General features: G+C 39.7%; 1 pseudogene; it reads left to right on the forward strand.

Annotated features, from left to right (window-relative positions):
• LOC102498395 (squalene synthase pseudogene) overlaps positions 1-8,674 on the forward strand; it is a 17,316-nt pseudogene that overhangs the window by 6,845 nt on the left and 1,797 nt on the right.

Genomic DNA, 8,674 nt, shown 5'->3' on the forward strand with positions numbered 1-8,674 from the left:
CTTTCCCTTTGGTATGCAGCATAATGTACTCCTTCTGGGAATGTGCCATTTTGCATCTTTACCCATCATCTTGTTCAACAAGGGAATTTCAGGGTTCACTCTCTTAGGAAGGTTCAGCACGGTGGGAGAGATACCACTATTGACAATGTGCCATGTTTTCCTTGGCCACATGTGCAGCAGTATTCAGGTAGGCAGCGAGGAGAGTCACTTCAGGAGCTTCTATCTCTAACCTGCTCTGGGGCGTTATCAGTAGATTCCATATGGGGTACTTATATCTCCATGTTCCCCCACATATTTAAAAACATTATGATCCGAGGCACCACCATTTATACACAGAGATACAGAGAATGCTTTTGGATTTAGATGCTAACATTCTCTCTGCTCACAGGGAACTCAATTCTTACTGATCTAGGCTGAGAGGAGACAGGAGTCTTGGTGAACAGAGCTGGGAAAGTGGAGGGTTTGATGCTACATTCATCTAGTACCCAGCTGCCTTTCATCATAGAAGAACCATCTGGATTCTTGGTGTGCTCATTGCTATTATAATGTAATTGCTTCTAGGCTCTTTCAGAAAACAGAGCTAAGAAATACATTAAAAGTTATAGACATGTATGCACACACATGCAGATGTCTATGCTCATACATGCATATATAGCTTTCCGTCTACTGAGTTGTCATAAAAGTCAGGCTGCATTTTTTTTTTTAAGAGAGATTTTTGCTAAAGGGCATGTGAACTTTCTGGAGAGACAGAGAAAGAGGAAGAGAGAAATCACCCCTCAGGTGGGATAGCCATGCTGCAATCCATTTTTCTCCAGTATCCTCTTGGGATTTTGGGCATGCATGCACACATGCCTGGCGTCAGTTTTAAGATGCCAGGTCTGGGACTTGAACCACAGTCAACTATGTGGGAGTCCATTAACGAAATCATTACACCATCTGCTGATCCCCATGATGCATTTTTGCATAAAAAAACATGTCATGACTTTTCAGATGGCTATACATACATACATACATACACATATTACACACACACACACACATATATATATATATATATATACATACATATAAAATTTTTCAAAACCTGTGATTTCATACAAATATGTCTAATTCCAATTCAATACTTGAGGACAGGTCAAATAAGATGAGGACTGATCTTGTAGAAATAGGTTCTTGGTGACTTTCCTAAGAATTCTACTAGTGGTGGTGTCTAAAACCTGTTTAGAGTAGGGCCTTTGAGACAGAGGAACATAATCAGAATAGTAGGTAAGACAATATGTCAAAGAATTTTTGCTATAAAGATGCAGGGAAAAACATGATATTGGCTAGATGTATTATCCAGCCACAAGAAATAATGGCATAGTTATACGCAGGTTTGGATTTCAATATTTTTTTAAAAAAATAGACTCACTCTTTAATTTTAGTTTTCCATGAACTTTTGAAGTTGCCTTGTATACACACACACACACACACACACACACACACACAAATACATTTATATGATATATAAATATTTGTGTACATGTTTTCTGTATTTATATCATATCTATTATATTTACCTATCCATCTATCCTTCTAGAGATGATAGAACGAATGTGGAAACTGTTAACATGAGGGAGACACAAGAGTTTTAAAGTGTTTTGAGGATTTTCTGTGAGATTGATGTTACTAAAACAAAAAACAATAGGGCCAGACATTAGTGCAATGGTAAAGTGCAACACTCTTCAAGGCAACTTTCACATTGGATGGTTCACAGTTCAAAGCCGGAGATCTGCCTGAGTGCATCAGACACCACATGTTCTTGGTCCAGGTCTGGTGAAGGCTGGGGGTAGATCACAGCATCAAGACCCTCTTAGGGACAGCACTCTCTCTCTCCTTCTGTCTCTCTTACTCATAGAAGAAATTCATGGATAAACTATAATAAAAACCATCAGTCCTTGCTTCCTTACTGTGATTGATTAGGCTCTACGTGATCTGGTTCCTCTTACCTCTCTGACCTCGTGTGCTGCATATTTTTGCTTTCTTGGTCCACTCTTCACCCTTGTCCACCATAGTCTGTGCAACCAGGAATAGGTTTCCTTTTACCCAACTTCTGCTGGGCTAGGACAATGAGGAGTACTATAGATAAGAGAGTAGGAGAGGCCAGCAGGTGGCCTGTGGTTGGGGTGTTGGACTCCCACATGGCAGGCTATGGTTTGGGTCTCAGACCTGGCATCTTGCTTTCTCATTTTCTCTCTGTCACCTCTGTTTCTCTCTGGGCAAATAAAAAACTAATAAAAGAGGTTGAGTATTTAGTCCCCAAGAGCTCTTCTTATTAGGTTTCACATTGGCAAAACCTGTATTTTTTTCTTTTTGGGGGTTAAGAATTATTTTTTATTTATAACTATTTTCCAGTGTGATTAGAGAGAGACAGAAAGAGAGAGAGAGGAAAAGTGAGAAAACAAGCCACCAGGTCTGGGACTTGAACCACTGTCAGCCATGTGGGAGTCCAGCACATTTAACCATCACACCACCTGCCGGTTCCTAAAACCTGTACTTCTGAACGAGGCCCTCAGAGCAGGTCAGGGACCCTCTCCTCAACTCCCTCCTACATCTACTGCTTTGGTAGCCACCCCACCCCCATTCCATTTAAAGTCTAGATGTCCCCAGGGGCTGCATCATTTCCTCTCTATTCCCTTTAACCCTGCTCAGCTTTATAAATAACCTGTCGAATTATCAGACTCTCAGTTATCCTATAGGATTGTCCACTTACCCTTCTGGGTTCTGAACAGTTACTCATCCCCTCCAGTTACTCTGTGCTAACACATTCTGCTCCACGCTGATCCTCGCCCCTGCTGGGCACCATGACTCTGTTTTCTCTCCCTGGAACCCTTTTGACCATTCTGGTTCACTTCCTCATCTCCTTCTTGTCTTTGGTCTATGGTCACCTTCCCCCAGGAGACCCCAAATTCCAACCCCTGACATATTTTACCAGCTTCTTCTGTAGCATGTATCATTAACATTTCTGTCTTTTTTTTTACACTGTTATATTAGTACCTAGTCAGGGATAAGTCAATATTTATTGTTGAATAAATTCTGACACATAGATGATCAATAAATTGTTTGAATAATGACTACTTGAATTACTGACTGAATACACTTTAATGCATGGAACCAGAGAATGTAACCCTTAAGTGGAACTTAAGCATTGAAAGATCACTGCTACAACCTTCGAATTTCATGGATAAGGAGATTCGAGACCCAGATCTTAGAGACCCAGATCTTAGAGACTTACAGTGGGACTGAGGGGCTCTCACAGCATAAGTGAAAAGAAAGGTCAGGATGATAATCCAGTTCACAGCTGTTTAAGTTTAAGTCTAGCTTGCTGCCACATGTATAAACCAGTATTAGGAAAAAAATAATTAAAGAAATACATTTCTAATTATTCTAACTTTTGCTTTACATGCAGACTTTGACACGCATGTTGGAATAAGCCACCTTGAGTCTTAGATTAGTGTCACAGTCATTTCTAGGACGTAAGCATAGGTAGCTCTGGATTTTGGCTGGCTTATTGTCATAGCCTCTAACTTACCTCTCAGTTATTCGATATTGCTTTCCACTGTACGAACAGTGGGTGATTTTTCTGATTCCACTAAGCTGCTCAAGCTAATAAACATAAAGTTCTTCTTGCCTCTCTACCCCTCTTGTTGATGCAGAAATGCTTTTTTTTTCTATGTTCTTTTGCACTAAGTCCTCTTGTTTCCCAATTATCCAGAGGATGGAAAACGAAAAGAGTATTTGTGCCCAGCGCCTATTGACATAGGAGAAAATAGTTTCCGGACTATTTCTATTTTTAAAATAGATTTAATAAGTAGAACATGATTTGAACTTTAATCTCCCTGCATTATTTTCCATTTAAAAGTGACTCACATAATTTTTATTTTTGGACTAGGCAAATAGTGTAATTCTAGACATTTGTTGTTGATGTTGTTGGTGATGGGTCATCTGTTGATTTTTCATCATTGTATGTCTTAAAGCAGAAGAGAATATTGTTTAAAACTAAACATAACAATAGTTCTGACTGAGAGAGACAAGGTGATAATTCAGCAAGTCAGTCTTTTTTTGCTTTGTCTCTTTTTAAAGAAGTTTTTGACTTAGGGCATGTACAGTAGCTGGAGACAAGAGAGACCAAGACAGTGAGAAGGAAAATGAGAAATCACCCCAGGGGAATGGCCATGCCACAATCCCGTCTCCATTCTCCTCCCAGGATCTTGGGCATACACGCACATGCGCCCAGAGTGATTTTCAAGCCACAGGTCTGGGACTCTAATTATGGTTGGCCATGAGAGAGCAGAGCGATGTGACCACTACATTAACTGCTGCCCCCAGTAAGTGAGTCTTTTATCCTATTTGAAAGAGGAAGGGGAAGTAAAACAGCCTGTACGAGGACATGTTACTTGGAAGTGGCAGAATTGGGGTTTAAGTCAAATCAGTCCGCTTCTAATCTCAAAGCAATTTTGATTGTTATGTCCATATGAGAGGGCTATTATTTTCTTTGAAATATAATGCAAGTCATTCCCAAGCTAGTATTTCTAAAGCACTTTCACATAGTTTTAAATATTTAAGTTGTATCTTGGGACTGTAGATTCTCAGGCCTGAAAGTCTTTGGGATCATCCAGTCAAATCCCTTCTGGCAATTTACACACTTGGCAACGGAATTATCCACTCTCTCTGCACAGCTCACGTGATAGAGACCTCAGCATTATATCCAAAATAGGGTTCGTGTTTTCTTTATTCAAATACTTTGAAGATCAATTCTGTATGTCTATGCCCTGAGTTGTAATCTTTATCTTTAGGCCCAAGACATGTGTACCTAGTTCATAAAAAGCACGCTCTAATTTTCTCATCTGCTAACCTCTTTTTAGAGCATAGGTTCAGAGCAGAACGCAATACCACAAAATCTCGCTCTAAAACATTTTGAGAGTCCAAAATTATAATCTTTAAAATCGAGATAGGTACAAAAACTTGAATCATTAAAATACAGATATGATATTGCCAAGTTAATTAAATACCTATGGTAAGCTGAATTCCAAGGTCTGTCCTGTCATCAGAATTCTCTCATCCCTGCTATGCTTTGTCGCCACCTGGTGGTGTTTGCCATGGGACAGACTGCAATGCATGGGATGGGTATTCAGCTGATTATTCTAGAGAAGGGACAAATTTAAACAATGACACAAATGAGTATATTACAACAAATTATGATCATTTTTAAAGAATAATAGAAACAATGATTGAGATAAAATAGAGCAAAAATATTCCACTGAGAGCGAGAAGTGAGAGAAGGCCTCTTTAAGAAAGTAACATTTAAGACCAGGAGGCTTATGGGAGTTAGTCTTCCATGTAGCTGAAGGAAAGGAAACAGCAGGTGTACAGACTGTCAGGACTAAAGAAATGGTGTATTCAACAGACTGCAAGAAGAGCAACGAGGTTGACAAGTAGTTAATAGAAGCGAAATGAGACCGAAGAAGTAACTAGAAGCCTGAACTTGAATGGTCTTGAAGAGATGTGGCTTTTTTTATCGCAATGGGAATCCATTAAGACAGGGACTGGTGTTATTGGAGAAAACGCTAGAGCAAAAGCAAGCTAGAATGTTGCAGTGGTTCAGGCAAGTGGTGTAGACATGGTGGCTAATTTCTTTGGAATGTATTTTTTCTTAAAAGAAATTCATGATACAGTGTATGTGTGTGAAAGAGAAGAGAGAAAGAAGGGAGAGAGAGAAGCACTTTCCACAGGGTTTAGCCAGCCATGCTGTGATCCTCTTCTTCCAGATCTCCAGCCTATCAGGATCCTGCCAGGAAAACACACTCACATGCACTAAGTTGAGGTCAGGGACTGGAACTGTGGTGAGTACGTGGCTTCCAGCTCTGCAGTCAGCCATGCCACCAACTGTGCCATGGAGGCTGGACCTCTGGATACCATTTTATTTTCTCTTTTTATTCTTATGTGGTTTATGATTATGCCCTGAATTTTTGAATGAAGAAAATGAAGCAAATCCAAATATTACTGGTTGAATTAAGATCAGTTTCCTGGTTTTGTTTGGTTTGGTTATTTGCTTGTTTACTGAGACAGATTATCAGGAATACCTCTCTGAGTTGCAATTAAGTCTGTTGAAAATCCCGGTGTTCTTAGTGTCACTTTAGGAAATGAGAAAGAATACTGCAAGGCTGCTGGCAACAGACTGGTCATCTAACCTTCACACAGATGCTAAAGATGAGAATGGAGAAGGTGAGGTAGGAAAGAAGCACTTCTATCTTCCTTGTCCAGTCAGAGTGTTTATCTAACTACCTCTCAGATATAAGCAAGAAAAGCACACACACAGAGGCAGTAAAATTTAGTGGGTAGGAATTCACAGTCTGACACAAAATTGCCTAATATCCATCCCAACTCTGCCACTTACTTAGGTAAGTTACATAGCATTTTTGTACCTCAGTTCATCTATAAAATGAAAATAAAAATAGAACCTATTGGGACCAGCAGTTGGCATAATGTCTGTGTCGCTAGGCTCCCATGTGATTGACCACAGTTCGAATCCTGTACCCGGTGGCTTAAAACTCATGCTGGGTGCGTATGCGTGCATGCCCAAGATCTGGAGAGGAGAGTGGAGGAGAAGGGATAGTGGTGTGGCCATCCCCTCCAGGGGGTGATTTCCTGCTTTCTGTCTGTCTCTCTGCCTTTCTGGCAAGCACATGCGCCCTATAGCAAAAATCTCTCAAAAAAAAAAAAAATAGAACCTATTTCATAGAGTAGAAGGGATAACAAAAATTATATATATGTATATATATATATATATATACATATATATAATGGCTGGCATATAGGCAATGTTGAAAATATTAACTTTTAAGTTCTTAAAATATCAGTATGCAATTATTTATTAAATACTTTGTGCATAATAAAATCGTTACCAATTAAAAGGTTATATACTTAGAGTAGGAATAAAAGTATAATGTTTCAACATATTTTCCCCCAGCTACCTGGAGATGAGTCACGTCTTGAAAATACTTTCTTTAATTTGAACACCTAAAAAACCCAAGCTCAGCAAAAGGATAAAATAAAAGAGGGAAATGACATGAGCTAAGGTGTCTACTCTTATCTCTTTTTATATTAAGAATTTTAAGGGAGAGGCTCTTAATGGATGTCTTCTGTTTCTCCAAAGATGGAAATCTGATGGAAAGACCACTATACTTAAAAGCATTTTGATGCCTCTAATCAGTGCATTGTAAGTATGGAAGAAAATAAATAAAAGATAATGCTTTCAAGACAGGTAATGGACTTCACCGTGACTAACCTGAAATACAGATAAAGACATAAACTCCTCTCTGCATTTTCTCTTAAGAGATTTTATGTACAATGTTAAAAAAAAAATAGTCTTGTCTGAGTAACTAAGTTGGACTACAAACACCAGTCTGCAAGGATAAAATTTCCCAAGATGGCACTCTTTTTTTTTTTTTTTTCTTTTAACCAGCAGACCACTCTGGCAATTGCCAACACATTCAGGAATAACTGTTAACGACATAGCCAGATGTGTCTTAGAAAATCAACTGTCTGGCCAAACCACCAAACCCTACAAAATGGGAGAATGAGCTCAACAAGGTAGAAAAAAATTCCATCATGCATCATGTGCCTGAGGAATGATGGGGACTCAATTAATAGCATAGGATTTGTTTCCTATTGAGTTTTAAAACTTTTTCACTGAAGCCAGTTTCTTCCAGTGCTTCTGCAAGATAATGTAGGCACCTTTCCTAAGTCATGTCCTGGGATCCAGGAGGTGATGGTGTGTTCCAGCACTGTCTGATTCATTCCCAGGCATATCGTACTCAGTGGGTGACTATAGCTTATTGTTACAGAAAACACCACACATTAATTATTCAAATGCATTGCTATCTAGTGAGCGCTTATACTATGTTTTGTTTATTAACAATTGGTTTTCAGAAACAATTACTATTTCAAGTTTTGTCTGGTTGTTTTAAAATTTGCTCTAGGGTGAGTGTGCTCAGCAGAGAGGGAGAAAGGGAGAGAGAGAGAAAGCACCTTGGGGGAGGATGGCCACACTGCAATCCCTTCTCCTCCATTCTCCCCTTGAATTTCGGGCATGAATGCCCAGGCACCGACCATGTTTTTGAAGCCACCAGGTCTAGAACTCGAACTGTGCAGTCGGCCATGTGGGATCCAGATGCCTTAACCACCATGCCACTGGCTGGCCCTGAAGATACTTCTTTAAAGGAAAACAAGTTTATCTTTCTATGAATAGGGAATACTTCTCCCTCACTTCTCCCCACCTCCTCATGCTGATTACTTTCTGGTATTCTTTGCCAGAAGAGGCCTCTTTCTGCCCTTCTCTCACGCCTCCTTTTCAGAAGAAAATGGGTTTATCTGATTGGAGAGTTTACAAGCTTTTGCAAGCCAACTTTCTGTCTCTTAGCTGGCTACTGGAAAATATATGCATTTTCAGCCTTTCTTGCCTGTGTTTTGCAATCTCATCTGCTTTCTGTAGTAACCTTGTCAGTGTAAGTTGTCTCAGGGGGCTAGAGGAAGAGGAATGAGAGGGCTCTGGCAGTTTATTTGGAAAAAGGAGTGATTCAGTTCAGGGACACATTAGGAAGCCCCCTTGAGCAGCGGGCCTTAAAAGACACTC

This window comes from Tupaia chinensis, unplaced genomic scaffold, assembly GCF_000334495.1.
Source record: "Tupaia chinensis unplaced genomic scaffold, TupChi_1.0 Scaffold000541_1, whole genome shotgun sequence".
NCBI classification, from domain to species: Eukaryota; Metazoa; Chordata; class Mammalia; order Scandentia; family Tupaiidae; genus Tupaia; species Tupaia belangeri.